The 20,398-nt window shown below is 52.1% G+C and overlaps 1 protein-coding gene and 1 long non-coding RNA gene across 9 annotated transcripts in view; one reads left to right on the forward strand and one right to left on the reverse strand.

The window, feature by feature from the left end:
- LOC146859358 (uncharacterized) overlaps nucleotides 1-20,398 on the reverse strand; it is a 196,269-nt gene that overhangs the window by 129,121 nt on the left and 46,750 nt on the right. The gene's annotated exons all lie outside the window — the stretch shown is intronic.
- LOC146859359 (uncharacterized) lies at nucleotides 14,585-17,755 on the forward strand. Its single transcript, XR_014980092.1, has 2 exons — nucleotides 14,585-15,743; nucleotides 17,083-17,755. It is a non-coding gene; the product is annotated as an uncharacterized LOC146859359 (long non-coding RNA).

Consider the following 20,398-nt stretch of genomic DNA (forward strand, 5'->3'; position numbering starts at 1 on the left):
TCAGGCTTTTTAAAACCAACATAAAATTGGTCCTTCTATATGGAGCAGAGAATTGGACGATAACAGTGACCACCACCAACAAAGCTGGTGAAGTACTGAAAAGAAGTGCTTACAAGTGAACGTGTGTGGGGTTTGGAGAAGTGAAGAAGATGCAAGGAGGTACATGCAGAAGGAGAGAGGGCAATAGTGCAGAAGGGGAAACATGTGCTTTGAAATGTGCAGACAGAGGATTTCTGAAAGGTGTGGGTGATCAAAAGAGTGTAAGTGACCCACAGAGCGACTGCAGATGAAAGTTGTGTGAAGGGAGAACAGGAGTGAGTCTGACGACCACTGCCCTTTCCACAGTCCTCACCAGTGATTCATTTGCAGTGTCAAATTTTCAGAATTGAAACATTTTCTATTCAAATTTTTTACAACAATATGATTGCTACTAATTTATCTGGTACTGGTAACAAAACAAAATAAAAGCACTGGCAATGCCCATATGCCTGGCGTGTTTTAGGCTCTTGTCCATTGTTTAGTGATGTGTCTGGATGCAGTAACAGAAAGCTCACAGACAGGCACTCAGACACTAGTCGGGTACCCTGCTGTGCGATGCACACGGTTTAAGTTTATGTGTTTTAAGCCACAACCATATTTACGTTGGCCATGTCTCTTGGAAAGGAATTTATAGTTGGGCTTCTTTGACCTCGCCCCTTTTAGAGAACCAACCCCCCCTTGTTTCCTCTTCTTACAGCCATGGCCTCCCCATGCTCTTTTAGCATGGCGCCCCTGAGGCACGAGGCTGATCTCTTTACCCAGCTCACTGTGCACGAGGCTGACCTCTTCACCCAGCTCACTGAGCACAAGGCTGACCGTTTAACCCAGCTCACTGTGCACAAGGCTGACCCCTTTACCCAGCTAACTGTGTACAATGCTAACCTCTTCACCCAGCTCACTGTGCACAAGGCTGTCCTCTTTACCCAGCTCGCTGTGCACAAGGCTGACCTCTTTACCCAGCTCACAGTGCACAATGCTAACCTCTTTACCCAGCTCGCTGTGCACGAGGCTGACCTCTTCACCCAGCTCACTCTGCACGAGGCTGAACTCTTCACCCAGCTCACTCTGCACGAGGCTGTCCTCTTTACACAGCTCACCATGCATGAGGCTGACCTCTTCACCCAGCTCACTCTGCACGAAACTAACTACTTCACCCAGCTCACTCTGCACGAGGCTGTCCTCTTTATCCAGCTCACCATGCACAAAGCTGACCTCTTCACCTAGCTCAGTGTGCACAAGGCTGAACTCTTCACCCAGCTCACTGTGCACAAGGCTAACTACTTCACCCAGCTCACTGTGCACAAGGCTGACCTCTTCACCCAGCTCACTGTACACAAGGCTAACTACTTCACCCAGTTCACTTTGCCCGAGGCTAAACTCTTCACTCAGCTCATTGTGCACAAGGCTGACCTCTTCACCCAGCTTGCTGTGCCCGAGGCTCAATCAATCAATCAATCATAGGCATTTATAAAGCGCACTACTCACCCGGAGGGTCTCAAGGCGCTAGGGGGGGGGGGGGGGGGGTCCGCTACTGCTCGAACAACCAGGTCTTGAGCTTCTTCCTGAAGGAGAGGTGGTCTTGGGTCAGGCGTAGGTCGGTCGGGAGGGCGTTCCAAGTCTTGGCGGCCAGGTGGGAGAAGGATCTTCCTCCTGTTGTCGCTCTGTGGATGCGGGGGACGGCTGCGAGGGCGTGACTGGTCGAGCGGAGGTGGCGTTTGGGAGCGTAGAAGTTGAGGCGGCTGTTGAGGTAGGTCGGGCCTTGGTTGTGTAGGGCTTTGTGTGCGTGGGTGAGGAGCCGGAAGGTGATTCTTTTGTTGATCGGGAGCCAGTGCAGGTCTCTCAGGTGTCTGGAGATGTGAGTTCGTCTGGGGACGTCGAGGATGAGTCTCGCCGAGGCGTTCTGGATCCGCTGGAGTCTCTTCTGGAGCTTGGCGGTGGTACCGGCGTAGAGGGCGTTGCCGTAGTCCAATCGACTGGTGACGAGGGCCTGGGTGACCGTCTTCCTGGTCTCGGTGGGGATCCACCGGAAGATCTTACGTAGCATGCGCAGGATGTTGAAACAGGACGAGGAGACGGCGTTGACTTGTCTGGTCATGGAGAGGGAGGAGTCCAGGATGAAGCCCAGGTTGCGTGCGTGGTCTGTCGGTTTGGGTGCGTTGCCCAGGGCGGGGGGCCACCAGGAGTCGTCCCAGGCGGAGGGTGAGGAGCCCAGGATGAGGACTTCCGTCTTGTCTGTGTTCAGTTTCAGGCGGCTGGTCGTCATCCACTCGGCCACGTTTTTCATCCCTTCGTGTAGGTTGGCTCTGGCGGTGGCGGGGTCGTTGGTCAGGGAGAGGATCAGCTGGGTGTCATCGGCGTAGGAGATGATGTTCAGGTTGTGTTGGCGTGCGATGGCCGCGAGGGGGCTCATGTAGACATTGAAGAGGGTGGGGCTGAGCGAGGAGCCCTGAGGGACGCCGCAGATGACTTCCGTGGCTTCTGATCTGAACGGGGGCAGGCGGACTCTCTGTGTCCTTCCGGTGAGGAAGGAGATGATCCAGTCCAGTGCCTTCTCCTGGATTCCGACGTTGTTGAGGCGCTGCACTAGGGTGCGGTGGCAGACAGTGTCGAATGCCGCGGAGAGGTCTAGGAGGATGAGGGCCGCTGTTTCTCCGTTGTCCAGCAGGGTTCGGATGTCGTCGGTGGCAGCGATGAGGGCGGTCTCGGTGCTGTGGTTGGCCCGGAAGCCTGACTGGGAAGGGTCGAGGGAACCGGTCGTCTCGAGGAAGGCTGCCAGTTGCTTGTTGATGGTCTTCTCGATGACTTTGGCTGGAAACGGGAGGAGCGAGATGGGGCGGTAGTTCTTGAGTTCGGTGGGGTCCGCCGTTGGTTTCTTTAGTAGAGCGTTGAGTTCGGCGTGCTTCCAGCTGTCAGGGAAGGTGGCGGTGTCGAGGGAGGTGTTGATGATGTCCTGCAGGTGGGGTGCGATGACAGCGTCGGCCTTGTTGAAGATGTGGTGAGGGCAGGGGTCGGTTGGGGATCCTAGTGGATGGAGTTCATCGTGCTGATGGTGTCTTCGAGGTTGATCGGTGTCCAGGCGTTGAGGGTGGTGGTGGGGGGCGTTGGTTTGGTCGTGGGGAGCGTTGGTTGTGTTCTGAAGCTGTTGTGTATGTCAGCGATCTTGTTGTGGAAGTAGGAGGCGAGGGAGTTGCAGAGGTCTTGCGATGGGGTGATGTCGTTGGTTCCGGCGTTGGGGTTGGAGAGCTCTCTGACGATGTTGAAGAGTTCCTTGCTGTTGTGTGCATTGTTGTCCAGCCGGTCCTTGAATGCTGTTTTCTTGGTGGCGTGGATCAGTTGATGGTGCATTCGGGTGGCGAGCTTGAGGGTAGTCATGTTGTCCGGCGTTGGGTCTCTTCTCCAGGCTTTCTCGAGGGCTCGGCAGTTCTTCTTGGAGCTCTTGAGTTCGTCGGTGAACCACGGGGCCTTCTTGCTTCCGGGTCTGCTGGGCAGGGTCCTCAGAGGGGCGAGCTCGTCCGCGCAGGTAGAGATCCATTTCGTGAGGTTGTAGGCGGCTTGGCTGGGGTTCGTTGAGCTGGCGGGAGGGTGCTGGCTCAGGGATGCGGCGAGTTGTTCGGCTGTGATCTTGTTCCAGCTTCTTCGTGCAGCCTGTTGCTGGTGGTGGTGGACCGTGGTTCTTTTGAAGGTGAAGTGGATGCAGCTGTGGTCCGTCCAGTGGAGTCTAGTGGCGTCGCTGAAGGAGATGTCTTTGCTGGACGAGAAGACGGCGTCGAGTGTGTGTCCGGCGAGGTGGGTGGGGGTGGTCACCAGCTGCTTGAGTCCGAGGGTGTCAAGCAGGGTGGTGGTGTTGCGGTCGTTGTTGTTCTCCAGGTGGAAGTTGATGTCCCCGAGGAGGATGTAGTCAGCAGAGGGGAGGGCGTGCGGGCTGATGAAGTCGGCGATGTCTTCGCTGAATTGAGTGCGTGGTCCCGGGGGTCGGTAGATCAGGGTGCCTCTGAGGGTGGTCTTGGGGTCGGTGTGGATCTGGAAGTGCAGGTGTTCAGCGGTTGTCAGGGTGTTGTCGGCGTTAGTCGAGATACGGATGGTGTCCCTGTGGATGATGGCGATGCCTCCTCCAGTCTGGTTGTCGCGGTCTCTCCGGATGATCTTGTAGCCCTCTGGGATGGCTATGGCGATGTCGGGCGCTGAGGAGTCGTTCATCCAGGTTTCCGTGAGGAAGGCAACGTCAGGAGCTGTGGTGTCGAGGAGGTTCCAGAGTTGAAAGGCGTGTCTGTGGACGGAGCGGGTGTTGAGCAGGATGCACTTGAGGGGGTTGCTGCTGGTGTTCGGCTTGGCGGGTGCTGGTGTGGGGCGGGTCCGGATGCAGGTGAACTTGCAGGTGCGGCAGCTGAAGGGTCCGTGGGTGCGTCTCGGAGTGGCTCGGTAGCACCCGGGGGTTCGGCCGGTGTTGAGTGCGTTGAGGGTGGTGGCATCGTAAGTCCGGTGGGGGGGTTGGCCTCTGCAGGGGCCAGGGGTTCTGGCGCTGGGTGCGGTCCAGGCGCGGATGGGCGCAGACGGGCTTACCTTTGGCGCACCTTCGGCGCTCAATCGGTGCTCCCGCTGCGCGCATCCGCTGCGCGGTCGCTGAGGGGTCGACATAAGAGGGGAGTCGGGAGGGCGGGTCAGCTGGGAGGCGGGGTCGCGTCCACCAATGGACTGGCGAGGGGGCGGGGCCGCGGTCAGGAAGCGGCAGGAAACTGGATCTGGTTGGGCGGGCGGCCCTGCGGCGGCTGGGGCGCCGCTCTCGGCGTCGAAGGAGACTGGAGCAGCAAGGGTCTCAGGAGCAGGATCGAGGAGCAGCGAGGGGGCAACCAGGCCGGAGGCGCAGAGGCTGTACTCTTTACCCAGCTCACCATGCACAAGGCTGACCTCTTCACCCAGCTCACTGTGCATAAGTCTGAACTCTTCACCCAGCTCACTGTGCACAAAGCTAACTACTTCACTCAGCTCACTGTGCACAACTCTGACCTCTACACCCAGCTTACTGTACACGAGGCTGACCTCTTCACCCAGCTCACTGTGCATAAGGCTGAACTCTTCACCCAGCTCACTGTGCACAAGGCTAACTACTTCACTCAGCTCACTGTGCACAACGCTGACCTCTACACCCAGCTTACTGTACACGAGGCTGACCTCTTTATCCAGCTCACTATGCCCGAGGCTGAACTCTTCACCCAACTCACTGTGCCAGAGGCTGAACTCTTCACTCAGCTCGCTGTGCCCGAGGCTGACCTCTTCACTCAGCTCACTGTGCACAAGGCTGAAGTCTTCACCCAGCTCACTGTGCCTGAGGTTGAACTCTTGACTCAGCTCACTGTGCACGAGGCTGAACTCTTCACCCAGCTCACTGTGCCCGAGGCTGTCCTCTTTACCCAGCTCACCATGCACGAGGCTGAACTCTTCACCCAGCTCACCATGCACGAGGCTGTACTCTTCACTCAGCTCACTGTGCCCGAGGCTGTCCTCTTTACCCAGCTCACCATGCACAAGGCTGACCTCTTCACTCAGCTCACTGTGCACGAGGCTGACCTCTTTACCCAGCTCACCATGCACGAGGCTGAACTCTTCACCCAGCTCACCATGCACGAGGCTGTACTCTTCACTCAGCTCACTGTGCCCGAGGCGGAACTCTTCACTCAGCTCACTGTGCCCGAGGCTGTCCTCTTTACCCAGCTCACCATGCACGAGGCTGAACTCTTCACCCAGCTCACCATGCACGAGGCTGTACTCTTCACTCAGCTCACTGTGCCCGAGGCTGTCCTCTTTACCCAGCTCACCATGCACGAGGCTGAAGTCTTCACTCAGCTCACTGTGCACGAGGCTGAAGTCTTCACTCAGCTCACTGTGCCCGAGGCGGAACTCTTCACTCAGCTCACTGTGCCCGAGGCTGTCCTCTTTACCCAGCTCACCATGCACAAGGCTGACCTCTTCACTCAGCTCACTGTGCACGAGGCTGACCTCTTCACTCAGCTCACTGTGCCCGAGGCTGTCCTCTTTACCCAGCTCACCATGCACGAGGCTGAAGTCTTCACTCAGCTCACTGTGCACGAGGCTGAAGTCTTCACTCAGCTCACTGTGCACGAGGCTGAAGTCTTCACTCAGCTCACTGTGCCCGAGGCGGAACTCTTCACTCAGCTCACTGTGCACGAGGCTGAAGTCTTCACTCAGCTCACTGTGCCCGAGGCAGAACTCTTCACTCAGCTCACTGTGCCCGAGGCTGAACTCTTCACTCAGCTCACCATGCACAAGGCTGACCTCTTCACCCAGCTCACTGTGCCTGAGGCTGAACACTTCACCCAGCTCACTGTGCCCGAGGCTGAACACTTCACCCAGCACACTGTGCACGAGGCTGAAGTCTTCACTCAGCTCACTGTGCACAAGGCTGACCTCTTCACCCAGCTCACTGTGCCTGAGGCTGAACTCTTCACTCACCTCACCATGCACAAGGCTGACCTCTTCACCCAGCTCACTGTGCCCGAGGCTGTCCTCTTCACCCAGCTCACCATGCACGAGGCTGTACTCTTCACTCAGCTCACTGTGCCCGAGGCTGTCCTCTTTACCCAGCTCACCATGCACGAGGCTGAACTCTTCACTCAGTTCACTGTGCACGAGGCTGACCTCTTCACTCAGCTCACTGTGCCCGAGGCTGTCCTCTTTACCCAGCTCACCATGCACGAGGCTGAACTCTTCACCCAGTTCACCGTGCACGAGGCTGAACTCTTCACTCAGCTCACTGTGCACGAGGCTGACCTCTTCACTCAGCTCACTGTGCCCGAGGCTGTCCTCTTTACCCAGCTCACCATGCACGAGGCTGAACTCTTCACCCAGTTCACCATGCACGAGGCTGAACTCTTCACTCAGCTCACTGTGCACGAGGCTGAAGTCTTCACTCAGCTCACTGTGCACGAGGCTGAAGTCTTCACTCAGCTCACTGTGCACGAGGCTGAACACTTCACTCAGCTCACTGTGCACGAGGCTGAAGTCTTCACTCAGCTCACTGTGCACGAGGCTGAAGTCTTCACTCAGCTCACTGTGCACGAGGCTGACCTCTTCACTCAGCTCACTGTGCCCCAGGCTGAACTCTTCACTCAGCTCACCATGCACAAGGCTGACCTCTTCACCCAGCTCACTGTGCCCGAGGCTGAACACTTCAACCAGCTCACTGTGCACGAGGCTGAAGTCTTGACTCAGCTCACTGTGCACGAGGCTGAACTCTTCACTCAGCTCACTGTGCACAAGGCTGATCTCTTCACCCAGCTCACCATGCACGAGGCTGAACTCTTCGCTCAGCTCACTGTGCACGAGGCTGAAGTCTTCACTCAGCTCACTGTGCACGAGGCTGAACTCTTCATCCAGCTCACTGTGCCCGAGGCTGAACTCTTCACTCACCTCACCATGCACAAGGCTGAACTCTTCACTCAGCTCACTGTGCACAAGGCTGATCACTTCACCCAGCTCACCATGCACGAGGCTGAACTCTTCGCTCAGCTCACTGTGCACGAGGGTGAAGTCTTCACTCAGCTCACTGTGCACAAGGCTGACCTCTTCACCCAGCTCACTGTGCCCGAGGCTGAACACTTCACCCAGCTCACTGTGCCCGAGGCTGAACACTTCACCCAGCTCACTGTGCACGAGGCTGAAGTCTTCACTCAGCTCACTGTGCACGAGGCTGACCTCTTCACTCAGCTCACTGTGCCCGAGGCTGAACTCTTCACTCAGCTCACCATGCACAAGGCTGACCTCTTCACCCAGCTCACTGTGCCCGAGGCTGAACACTTCACCCAGCTTACTGTGCCCGAGGCTGAATACTTCACCCAGCTCACTGTGCACGAGGCTGAAGTCTTCACTCCGCTCACTGTGCACAAGGCTGACCTCTTCACCCAGCTCACTCTGCCCGAGGCTGAACTCTTCACTCAGCTCACTGTGCACGAGGCTGAACTCTTCACTCAGCTCACTGTGCACGAGGCTGACCTCTTCACCCAGCTCACTGTGCCCGAGGCTGAACACTTCACCCAGCTCACTGTGCACGAGGCTTAAGTCTTCACTCAGCTCACTGTGCCCAAGGCTGAACTCTTCACTCAGCTCACTGTGCACGAGGCTGAACTCTTCACTCAGCTCACTGTGCACGAGGCTGAAGTCTTGACTCAGCTCACTGTGCACGAGGCTGAACTCTTCACTCAGCTCACTGTGCACGAGGCTGAACACTTCACCCGGCTCACTGTGCACGAGGCTGAAGTCTTCACTCAGCTCACTGTGCACGAGGCTGACCTCTTCACCCAGCTCACTGTGCCCGAGGCTGAACTCTTCACTCAGCTCACTGTGCACGAGGCTGAAGTCTTGACTCAGCTCACTGTGCACGAGGCTGAACTCTTCACTCAGCTCACTGTGCACGAGGCTGATCTCTTCACCCAGCTCACCATGCACGAGGCTGAACTCTTCGCTCAGCTCACTGTGCACGAGGCTGAACTCTTCGCTCAGCTCAATGTGCCCGAGGCTGAACTCTTCACTCACCTTACCATGCACAAGGCTGAACTCTTCACTCAGCTCACTGTGCACAAGGCTGATCTCTTCACCCAGCTCACCATGCACGAGGCTGAACTCTTCGCTCAGCTCACTGTGCACAAGGCTGAAGTCTTCACTCAGCTCACTGTGCACAAGGCTGACCTCTTCACCCAGCTCACTGTGCCCGAGGCTGAACACTTCACCCAGCTCACTGTGCCGAGACTGAACACTTCACCCAGCTCACTGTGCACGAGGCTGAAGTCTTCACTCAGCTCACTGTGCACGAGGCTGACCTCTTCACTCAGCTCACTGTGTCCGAGGCTGAACTCTTCACTCAGCTCACCATGCACAAGGCTGACCTCTTCACCCAGCTCACTGTGCCCGAGGCTGAACACTTCACCCAGCTTACTGTGCCCGAGGCTGAATACTTCACCCAGCTCACTGTGCACGAGGCTGAAGTCTTCACTCCGCTCACTGTGCACAAGGCTGACCTCTTCACCCAGCTCACTGTGCCCGAGGCTGAACTCTTCACTCAGCTCACTGTGCACGAGGCTGAACTCTTCACTCAGCTCACTGTGCACGAGGCTGACCTCTTCACCCAGCTCACTGTGCCCGAGGCTGAACACTTCACCCAGCTCACTGTGCACGAGGCTGAAGTCTTCACTCAGCTCACTGTGCCCAAGGCTGAACTCTTCCCTCAGCTCACTGTGCACGAGGCTGAACTCTTCACTCAGCTCACTGTGCACGAGGCTGAAGTCTTGACTCAGCTCACTGTGCACGAGGCTGAACTCTTCACTCAGCTCACTGTGCACGAGGCTGAACACTTCACCCAGCTCACTGTGCACGAGGCTGAAGTCTTCACTCAGCTCACTGTGCACGAGGCTGACCTCTTCACCCAGCTCACTGTGCCCGAGGCTGAACTCTTCACTCAGCTCACTGTGCACGAGGCTGAAGTCTTGACTCAGCTCACTGTGCACGAGGCTGAACTCTTCACTCAGCTCACTGTGCACGAGGCTGATCTCTTCACCCAGCTCACCATGCACGAGGCTGAACTCTTCGCTCAGCTCACTGTGCACGAGGCTGAACTCTTCGCTCAGCTCAATGTGCACGAGGCTGAACACTTCACTGTGCACGAGGCTGAAGTCTTCACTCAGCTCACTGTGCACGAGGCGGACCTCTTCACTCAGCTCACTGTGCCCGAGGCTGAACTCTTCACTCAGCTCACCATGCACAAGGCTGACCTCTTCATCCAGCTCACTGTGCCCGAGGCTGAACACTTCACCCAGCTCACTGTGCCCGAGGCTGAACACTTCACCCAGCTCACTGTGCACGAGGCTGAAGCCTTCACTCAGCTCACTGTGCACAAGGCTGACCTCTTCACCCAGGTCACTGTGCCCGAGGCTGTCCTCTTTACCCAGCTCACCATGCACGAGGCTGAACTCTTCACCCAGCTCACCATGCACGAGGCTGTACTCTTCACTCAGCTCACTGTGCCCGAGGCTGTCCTCTTTACCCAGCTCACCATGCACGAGGCTGAAGTCTTCAATCAGCTCACTGTGCACAAGGCTGACCTCTTCACCCAGCTCACTGTGCCCGAGGCTGAACTCTTCACTCAGCTCACCATGCACAAGGCTGACCTCTTCACCCAGCTCACTGTGCCCGAGGCTGAACACTTCACCCAGCTCACCATGCACGCGGCTGAACTCTTCGCTCAGCTCACTGTGCACAAGGCTGAAGTCTTGACTCAGCTCACTGTGCACGAGGCTGAACTCTTCACTCAGCTCACTGTGCACGAGGCTGAAGTCTTCACTCAGCTCACTGTGCCCGAGGCGGAACTCTTCACTCAGCTCACTGTGCACGAGGCTGAAGTCTTCACTCAGCTCACTGTGCACGAGGCTGAACACTTCACTCAGCTCACTGTGCACGAGGTTGAAGTCTTCACTCAGCTCACTGCACACGAGGCTGAACTCTTCACTCAGCTCACCATGCACGAGGCTGAACTCTTCACTCAGCTCACCATGCACGAGGCTGAAGTCTTCACTCAGCTCACTGTGCCCGAGGCTGAACTCTTCACTCAGCTCACTGTGCACGAGGTTGAAGTCTTCACTCAGCTCACTGTGCACGAGGCTGAACTCTTCACTCAGCTCACCATGCACGAGGCTGAGCTCTTCACTCAGCTCACTGTGCCCGAAGCTGTCCTCTTTACCCAGCTCACCATGCACGAGGCTGAACTCTTCACCCAGCTCACCATGCACGAGGCTGACCTCTTCACTCAGCTCACTGTGCCCGAGGCTGTCCTCTTTACCCAGCTCACCATGCACAAGGCTGACCTCTTCACCCAGCTCACTGTGCCCGAGGCTGAAGTCTTCACTCAGCTCACGGTGCACGAGGCTGACCTCTTCACTCAGCTCACTGTGCCCGAGGCTGTCCTCTTTACCCAGCTCACCATGCACAAGGCTGACCTCTTCACCCAGCTCACTGTGCCCGAGGCTGAAGTCTTCACTCAGCTCACTGTGCCCGAGGCTGAACACTTCACCCAGTTCACTGTGCACGAGGCTGGCCTCTTCACCCAGCTCACTGTGCCCGAGGCTGAACACTTCACCCAGTTCACTGTGCACGAGGCTGGCCTCTTCACCAAACTCACGGTGCACGAGGATGACCTGTTTACCCAGCTCACTATCAATTCTCCAAACGATCATTTTTGTATCTTTCATTGAAGGGTGAAGGAACATAAATAGACAGCCATATCGTCTTGTGTTTTTATTATAAAATAAAAATAAATGATGTTTACTAAGCAAATTTGATGCAGAGCATCACTGGACATCCTGCTGATATCCTGGAGTAGGTTGCAAGGAAAGGATCTTGGAAACGGTGGGTGTTTGGCTGGTTGTAATGGGATGGGGGGGGGGGGGCATCCCAGCGCCTTGCAGGGCCCTCTAGTGTTTCATTCTGCCAGGGTCCTGTGTGGGCAGACACTGGCGCAAGGCCTTCATTCACATCACAGTGGGTTTTTTTAGGTGTCTGGCTGCCCTCAAAGGTTTGGGTGTCGATCTCTCGCACGACCCTCGTGCAAGGGAATGTAGTAAGGAGATAACTTGATGACTCAGTTCTCATTGCACCGATACTGGTGACGTCGAACTGGCTAATTGTGCTCTATTACCCTCGCGCACTCTGCACCCTGATCAGCTCCATCGAAGGTCCACCCAGCTCACTCCATGTGCGGGGGTGGGGGGAAGGGTGAACACTAGCTGGAACAGCAGGGTGTGTCTCCGAGCCCCCGCACGCGTTCCCATGGCTCGCGCACTACATGGTATCAGCACCGAGGGCGCGGGGTCAGTTTCAAGGGCAGCGGAAAATGTTACTATTCCTCTTTATTACATAGCTCGGTGCGTGAACGCACCTGCGGCACAGGTCTCAGGGGCGTAATGAAGGCCCCTGCAGGTCCTGCAGTGCAAGGGGGCCCCCCAACCCTTGAAGGGCCACCAAATCCTTCGGCGGGGCCCCGTTCCGTCCAAGGCCAATGAATATCTGTGAGATGTGGGAGAGTCAGGGGCCCTTCTTCTCATTCTGCAGGGGGGGGGGCAACATATTACACACGCCACTGACAGGTCTGTGTAGACCCAGTGGGGGGGAGGGGCGCGATGATTCATCGGGCAGCCTTTAATCCTTCTAAGTATGGGGGGTAGGCACGACTTTTAAATACCCCCACCCCACTTTTAGAACCATTCCTCTATTGACATCGAGAAATTGTTTCTACCTCAAACTGTTCAAAAGTTACTAAAAATGCGGCAACGTGTTGCTGCTCAGTGGAAGGCCCTTTGCAAAGCTGGACTGGTCACCTTTCTGTGTCCTATTGCCATATTTGGGTGTTAAACTGGTTCTAATGAGGTGCAACCAATGCCCAGACAGTGGCGCCAAGTTTAAAAAGGCCGAAATAATGAAGTAATACTATTACAAAAGGTGCTGCATTATGCCGCATAATTTGCATATTCTTGCCGCATAATTTACTCAACCCTGAAGCATAATTTGTCCCTCTCCTTCCGCATAATTGCAGTGGCCCTGCCTATAAGTGAGAGAATGGCGTTGTCTCTATGGTCGATCAGTTGCTAGGACTCCCTAAGGCATAAGTGGTCAGGTAGACTCATAGGAGAGTATCCCGAGTACTGACGGGTCCTAGTCCTATATTCATTCATATGGCCGTCCCTCTCACCAGATCCCTCGAGTGGGTACTTTACTTTACCGCATGTCTCTGTTTATCATAGTTTACTTACAGAAAGGGAGTTGCGGCTGAGAAACTGGAAGTTAAATTGGGTGCATTTCTAATGCGCACACTACTGGACTGAGGTCTGTGGGCCTGGTATGTGGTACAAGAGCGGATCTAGTCTAAGTCCCCCCTCCCACGCTGGAGCCAAGGTGCTCAAAGACTAGATTTAGAGGGAAAGGTTCTTGCTCTTGTGGACATGGGCAAGGTATCCCCAAGTGCTCAATCTGTAAAAAACATAAATGCTGGGGCTCTCGTCAGCAGGGCAGGCCCCTGCAGCTTGCACCACACATTGCCCTGCCATGCAGTCAATGATAGTAACAACACAACTACTGACCACCACACTCCTACAAGTGTGACAATTCAAACTATTTCAGGCTCCCAAAGCTACGAGAAGGACTTGGGCGGCAGGTAATAATAAATTCTAACGTTTATTGAATTAATAATTACCGGTTGTTGTGGTCATCTCTAAATTAGGCTGATAGCACCACCTTGTGGCAAACTGTCACAAGCGCCGGTGTTGACAATTAAGTGCCGGTGCCGAGCACCAGAAGCCACCAGTTCAAATTAGGCCCTGGAGTCCCCCTCACCAAAGAGGCCTGATGGCTAACTGTTGATTGTGAAACAAGAACACCAGACCTTAACCCATGGTTTCCCAACCTGATAACATTGTGTGATTAGAGGCAAATTGCTTTTGTATTGTTTCTTGGTGGTCTTTACACCCATACTTGATCTTATCGAGAAACAGGCTAAACCGATCATAGGCTCTATTTATCAATAAAAGATATTTTCTGTGTTCGCGCGCAGACCAGCACCTTTCTTCACCCCTGGACACGCTGATTTTATCTTACTCGTAGGGGTGTAGCCCAATACGGACTCTGGAGACTCCGAGGGACCCGCCTCACTTGTGTATTCGGGATTCAGCAGTGCCTTGTTATTCAATCACATTAGAGGCTCAAAAAGAACAGACACAAACGTCTCGAGTTAAAGGTTTGCTTCTATAATATTCAAAGTACAAAGGCACAAATTGCAAATTAGTCAACTAGAAGTTCAGTCGGCGTACTAAGCCTAAAAGTTACAATAATCAAGAACTCCCAGGAGTCTCTGAAATAAAACCGAGGGAGATTTGCCGTCTAAGAGTAGAGAGATGGGTTCCTACTTCCCTCCCCAAATCACCTTCTTTTATAGTATTTTAGACAAGCATGTGCTCTCATGCTTCACATGTGCGACAGAATACATTCGAGAACTTTCTCACTAATACATCACACGGTGTACTGCATGGAGACACAATGGTGACGTAGTATGTTATTCAGTCTGAGGCACATAAGAAATTCAACCTTGAAAAAAGTACATTTCATTCAGAACGTTCAACAGAGTCTTTCAAGCGCTCCTTGGCGCCTAGCAACCTTTACTCTAGCAGAGAAGGAGCTAGCAAAGGTTATTCCTGTGATGTAGTCCAACTTCACATTAACATGGATGACAGATGCTGAGCTAGCCTCATTCCCTTAAAATACGATTCCTGCAGGTCTCGCCATTACATGTCTACAATTGTGCATCCTCCCTGCCACGGTGATGCTTAAGGTGAGTCCTGCAGTTTCTTTCAGGTTGCGACTGATGTATGAGTGTGCAGAGACGTCCCGGTGTGAAGTAGTGCCAGTCATGGGAACTTTGCACCGGTGCAAACATGCACACCTGAGAAAAAACAGCTGAGCTAGGGATACCTTGCCCTTTATAGATTCTTTTCCCACACACTGCTGCTGTCTCAACGGAGAGACATCTGGTCAACCACCCTTCTTCCAGAGTGCAGAGGACAGGGAGCGCTACTACCGACTCGATACCATCTGCGGCGGGTCCAGAGGTCTCATGTGGAAACTGTGAACACGGGCAATTGGACTTCATCGAAAGGGCATCACCTCGTGGGTCTGGCATCAACCGAACCCTTGCTTCGATAAGGAGCGCCTGTCCCTGCCACCAGGTGAGGAGGGAGCGGCTCCTGCTGTAAACCACGACAATTATGACAGACCAAGGGGCGCCCTGCGGCAGTGGCACTAAAACAAGGAAGCGCATCTGCTGAGGTGGCACTAACAATGAACGTCGTATGGGTGATCAGACCAAGAGAGTGGGATGAGGTCCTATTGTTGTTATGGAGACTATACCCACCAATAACAAGCAAATCCCAGTGATGCAAACACACCCAGTAAGAACAAGTACACATACAGAAACAAACACAGTCAGAAACCTCAGAATTACCAAGGACTCCAAGCTATCGATGAACTCCCACATGGACAAACCGTCAAGATCAAACTGCATTACTAAAAACCCTCTGCAACGCAACTCCTCCCACCTGGGATTTCCACACGAGGTCTCTCTTGTAGTGTCTAAACTCCACTACGCCAAAAGCTTCTACCACGGATCATCTTTAACAACTATAGAAATACTACAATGGATTAAAATCTCTGCTGGCAGACTATTTCTACATCTAAAGCCACAAGCCCACATCTCCCCCGCCTTGAAGGCCCTACATTGGTTTCCAGTTTCCAGAAGATCCATGTTCAAGCTGCTTTGCATCACCAACGAACAGACTCTCCAGCATTTCAAAATTTTAGGATTTGCAAAATAATCGCAAAATCAGCAAAGAAGCACACGGACCCAATATTGATCTTTTCGGCTGCTAAAAAAGATCTTGGGCAGACAACAGCAAAAATGGTGGCATCTGATTGGCTGCACGCACATACGTCACTACGTGGTGCTTTACAAACGTAATAGCTGCCTGCTTGCTCCTGCTGCTTTACGAATCGTGTAAATGGGCCCTGCGGGACATCACGTTCAGAGCTCGCATTCTCACCTGGGTACCCCTCACAGAACAAAGGGTATAACAATCCTCTTGAAAGGAAGATGAGAAAACGTAAGTAGCGCTTCACTGGCAAACTCTGTAAAGTGCGGCTGCCTGCGGCCCCTTTAGTGCCATTTGGGCACTTCCCCACCCCCACTAATAATGGGGGACTCGAGGAGGAGTCCCCTTACCAGACGCGTCACATCCGGCATGCAGAGAAGGTGGGGAGGTATTTATGCCTCCCCCGGCCATATTGGCGTCCTCTTTGCGCCAGACACGCCGTCAGCAGGTCGTTTCCCACGACCCTTGACGCCATTTGGTCGTGGTGCTGGTCTGCCTGGATACACCGTCTTGTGATGCAGTGAGGCTGGTGAGTGCAGACTGCTCCCCCTCCCTCTTTTACCACCGTGTGGTGATGCCCGCGGGGGCCCTGCCCCGGGCACTCAAGGTTCCTTCAGTCCTTGTGCATTCCAGACAGCTGAAGGTGGCCCGCGAGCTGGTCGGGGGGAGGGGCAGTTGAGAGGGAGATTCCCTCCAGCCTCTCTGAAGCAGGCGGTCCTCCCGCTACCCCTAAGAAGGGGGGAGACCAGCATCATGCACCATGGGTCCGTACGAGCACCCCCCGCCTACTCGGTCACTGACCAGTGGCGGACAGAGGCGCAACAGCGTCTTGTTGAGGGGGAGAGGGAGGGCCTCGCTGCCAGCGGGTTGAATCGGGGTCATAGGCCCGAACAGGCCGTTTGCGTGGAGGGCAGGGTATGGAGCGGCGGGTGCCGTCAGGCTCACTTCCCTCGCTCGGCTCCAGGTGCCAGGAGTATCTCCCGCCGAGGTTGGGATCACCAGCAAGTCACAGGTTCAACTGTGTAGGGTGTCCCTTGGCTTGGGCTTAGGATCGGGTGAGGGTGCAAGGCCCGGGGGCGGCACCTGAACTGCAACGCCGGGGGGAAGGTACAAGCCCCCCAGTCCACCTTGGATTGGTGCTGGGATCTTTCGGATATAGTGATAATTGAAGTTGGCATCCAGGTGCGTCTGCTGGAGCAGAGTTTTCTGTTTGAAAATTCGCTGGGTTTTGAAGCTCTGGCATGTCTATTTGTCATATTAATTTTATTAATTACTAGCAATTAATTATTTTTCTTGTGCAAAGTGTGTTTATATTAATCAATCCGTTTGTCCTAATAAGAGAGAGTTACACGTGGGTGCGCATAAATGTGCTGTTTAACAAATAACGTGCGTGTTTTCATGTTTAAACGTTGCTATGTGCTGTTTATTTTTGAGCACAAAACGCTTTCCGAATTAATGCTTTTCTATGTTGCAAGTGCTAGATAGATGCATACACATAAGGGTATTAGTGGGGTTAACACTGTTTAATCACTATGCTGTGGTAACGTTGTTTTTGTTTCTTTTAATTAAGATGGTCTATTGTGGCCTAGTTAAAGATGGCCGATTTTGTAAGCCTGGCCTCGAGTTGAGAATAGAAAACTGTGATGGAAGAGAGCCCTGCTGAATATGGTCCTGAAGTCAGCTGACCACAGTCCTTGCTTGCCTTGTGAAATTTTCCATGAGGACATCAGCAGCCGGGGTAATCTTCGAGTGAAATGGAACGTCCTTGGCAGCCTTGGGAAAACAAAGGAGCCTTAGAGAAAGACTCTGAGCATTGGTCTCATTGCCGAGGAGAAGTAGAACTAACAGATACATTTGCGATTCTTGGTTCCTGTTCCGTAGTCTTTATTTTGTGATTTTTCCTGAGCGGAGATTTTCGAATGTAGCAATGTTACATCCTTTCCTTCTCGCTCTGCTCAGCGGTCCAGCGGACATTACAACTTTTCTTGTATCTTTCTTTTGTTCGATTCAGTATAAGAATTGTTAGCCTAGAGAGGGTCTTGCCACTTGCCATTTGCCTTTGCCGCGTACTGAATCTACGTTGCTGAGGATTGATGCTGAAGGGACTTCGTCTTGAGAGACTTTACCGAGAGACTTGTCCTGACCCGTTCTGACATTTAGCTAGAATAGGTAACTATGAGAAAAATGATTTATGCTGCTTGATTTTCATTTGACTAATTTTGGATAAAGCAATATAACTTGAACATGGTGTTGGATATTATTTCTTGTCAATTATTGTGTATTATATTTTGATTATTCGTATAGGTTGTATAGATTATGTTTATGGACAGTCTCAATAACTAGGTCTTATCGACCTCGATATAGATGCAGGGTGATTAGGAGTTTTCTTTCCACAGGTTTATTGCTGCTGGTAGAGTATTTGAGCGTATGTTAGTGAAATGGGCCCTAGTGTATGATGAATATATGTGCGTGTAACTGTAAGATTACTCTATCCGTGGTAGTGGGAATATTATACACACCCTGATCTCTATCAATTTCCTGGTAGCAGAGTAGGATGGTTATTGATGATTGTCTTGATCTGATAAGATTGCTTGTACATTAGCTTATCGATTATTGATTAATGTTGGTATATGTACTAATACTATATGTTGGAGTCGTAATGTTGAGTTATATGTAGTGCTTCTGGAACTTGGGAGCTGGTAGCAGTTCCGTAGTAGGGCAGAGGGAAGTATATGCTGCTCTCGGGAAAGACGGAATTGTAAGGAATAACGTGGGACAATTGAAGTTGCGCGTCACATTGTCTGGGTTCGGAATCAGTGACATCGTCGTATGTTACTATTAGATATTTCTGGTATATAAGGAGTGTGTATGATAGTGAAGGTTATCTGTGAAACTCTGGTCTTAAGTCCCAGGGATCCGTAAGGATTACCGTTAAAGCTTATCGCGGGAGAAGTAATAGGTATTCTCTGAGCTTGTTTGAGAAACTGAACAGAGGAAAGCTGTTTAGTTGATGTATGTTATAATTCTGTAGTGGAGCAGATTTTCTGTTCTCGGGAAGCAGGATTCTGTGTGTATGTGCTATATTTCCTTGTATGAATGTGCGTGAATGTTTGTACATTTAGTTGATTGTAAAACTCTTTGGACAAGTCCTAGAGGAAACAGTTAATGAATGTATGTTAGAAGGGCAGAGTAGAGGAAGTGCTACTGTGTCAACGAGAGGTTTCTTGTGAAATAGATTCTCTTTTACTATTCTGTGGTTAGCGAAGCAGACAATGGAGATGTTTTTATGTTGTAACTAATAGATTTTGTAGAAATTTTGACACGAAGTCTACTGAAAAGATTTTGTAAAGGAGGGGTAGACGAGTGACAGGAGACAGGAGACAAGCGACTGCAGCGACTGTTGACGTCAGAAAGACCGCGCTCTGATTGGATAGTAGATCAGAATAGTGCTCGCGCTAGGATTAGTGCGTTAGTGTGAGCCGCGCAAGGATTGGAAGAGCTATTTAGTGACGTAGACGCTCCAGGATTGGTGCGTTAGTGTGAGTCGCGCTGCTATTGGTTGAAAATTCGTATTGTATATTTATAATACGGAAAGAGTAGAGAGTTTTTTTTGGTAAACGCTAAAATGTATTACCAAGAAGAGAAAAAGAAGAAAACCTTTTTTGGTAAAATTAAAAAGTGGTTTAGCAAGGATAAAGATGTTAAAACGAGAGAGGGTGAGTTGTTACCTCCACCGAAAACACCTGCATCCTTCATGGCTGCAAGACATGGGTTTCATACCTGTATATGGTTGGAGAATTGGGTTAGGTATACTAAAGAAGATGGTGTTCTAGCATTTCCAGAACATGGTTCATTTAATCTGGCCGTGTTGAGAAATTTACGGGAAAAGATGTTATGTCTAGACCCGAAACCGAGACCTACACAGTTCGAGGCTTTAGTGGAATGGGAAGAGGAAGTACATGAGAGAGAAAAACAGAGATCTGGAGGGTACTACAGATACATGTTTGGGAGGAGACATGATCGTGAGACTCATCATGATCGAATGAAAAGGTGGCGAGATGTTAGTATGTCAGAGGGATTATATCCGATGAGAACAGTTGAAGGAGGAGCAGAAAGGGTTCCTGAGTCTGAAATGAGAAAATATGGAGTTAATGAGTATGAGGATGAGGTCTTGAATGACATGATTTACAAGAGACCACCTCCATATAGACCAGAACCGGATAAAAGTACACCAGTTGTTTCTCCGATAAGAGATACAGTTTGTGTTAGTGAGACAGAAAATGAGACACCTGAGGTAAGAAGTGATCATTACCTTGATGAGAATGCCAGACAATTAGCCAGAACTACAACAGAGTTGACAGAGAAGATTAGGGAGTTAACGAAGAATCTAGAAGCTGTTACGGTGCCTGTAACTATAGGTCCGGTTATGCCTGTGTTTGACAAACAGAGGACAGGTGAGAATGGACTGGTGATTCCATATGTTGGGAATAATTTGACAAATTCAGTTGGTCCTTCAGGAGATTCAGGCAAAAGAGCAGAAAGAAGTGACCTGAGACAATTAAGACATGACACATGTAGTGAAATATTAGATGCTAGTGAAGCTAGTTGTTCAGGGATGCCAATTTTAGAACCGCAGAAGAGAGTGGTTCCAGTGAGAAAAACTGCTGAAATAACAGTGGAAGATTTGAATGATTGGATGAAAGTTCTACAGAAAAAGGATAAAGATTCACAAGTAATTGATGTGGCTAGGTTACGTGTAGAACTAGAAGAGCTTGTTACAGGAACAGTTCCAACAGAAATTCTGAAGAGTCATCATGATGGTGAATTAATGTTCATGTGTAAAAACATTACCTGGAGAGCAAGAAATACACATGACAGGCTAAGAG

This window comes from Triturus cristatus, chromosome 3_2 (genome assembly GCF_964204655.1).
Source record: "Triturus cristatus chromosome 3_2, aTriCri1.1, whole genome shotgun sequence".
NCBI lineage: Eukaryota > Metazoa > Chordata > Amphibia > Caudata > Salamandridae > Triturus > Triturus cristatus.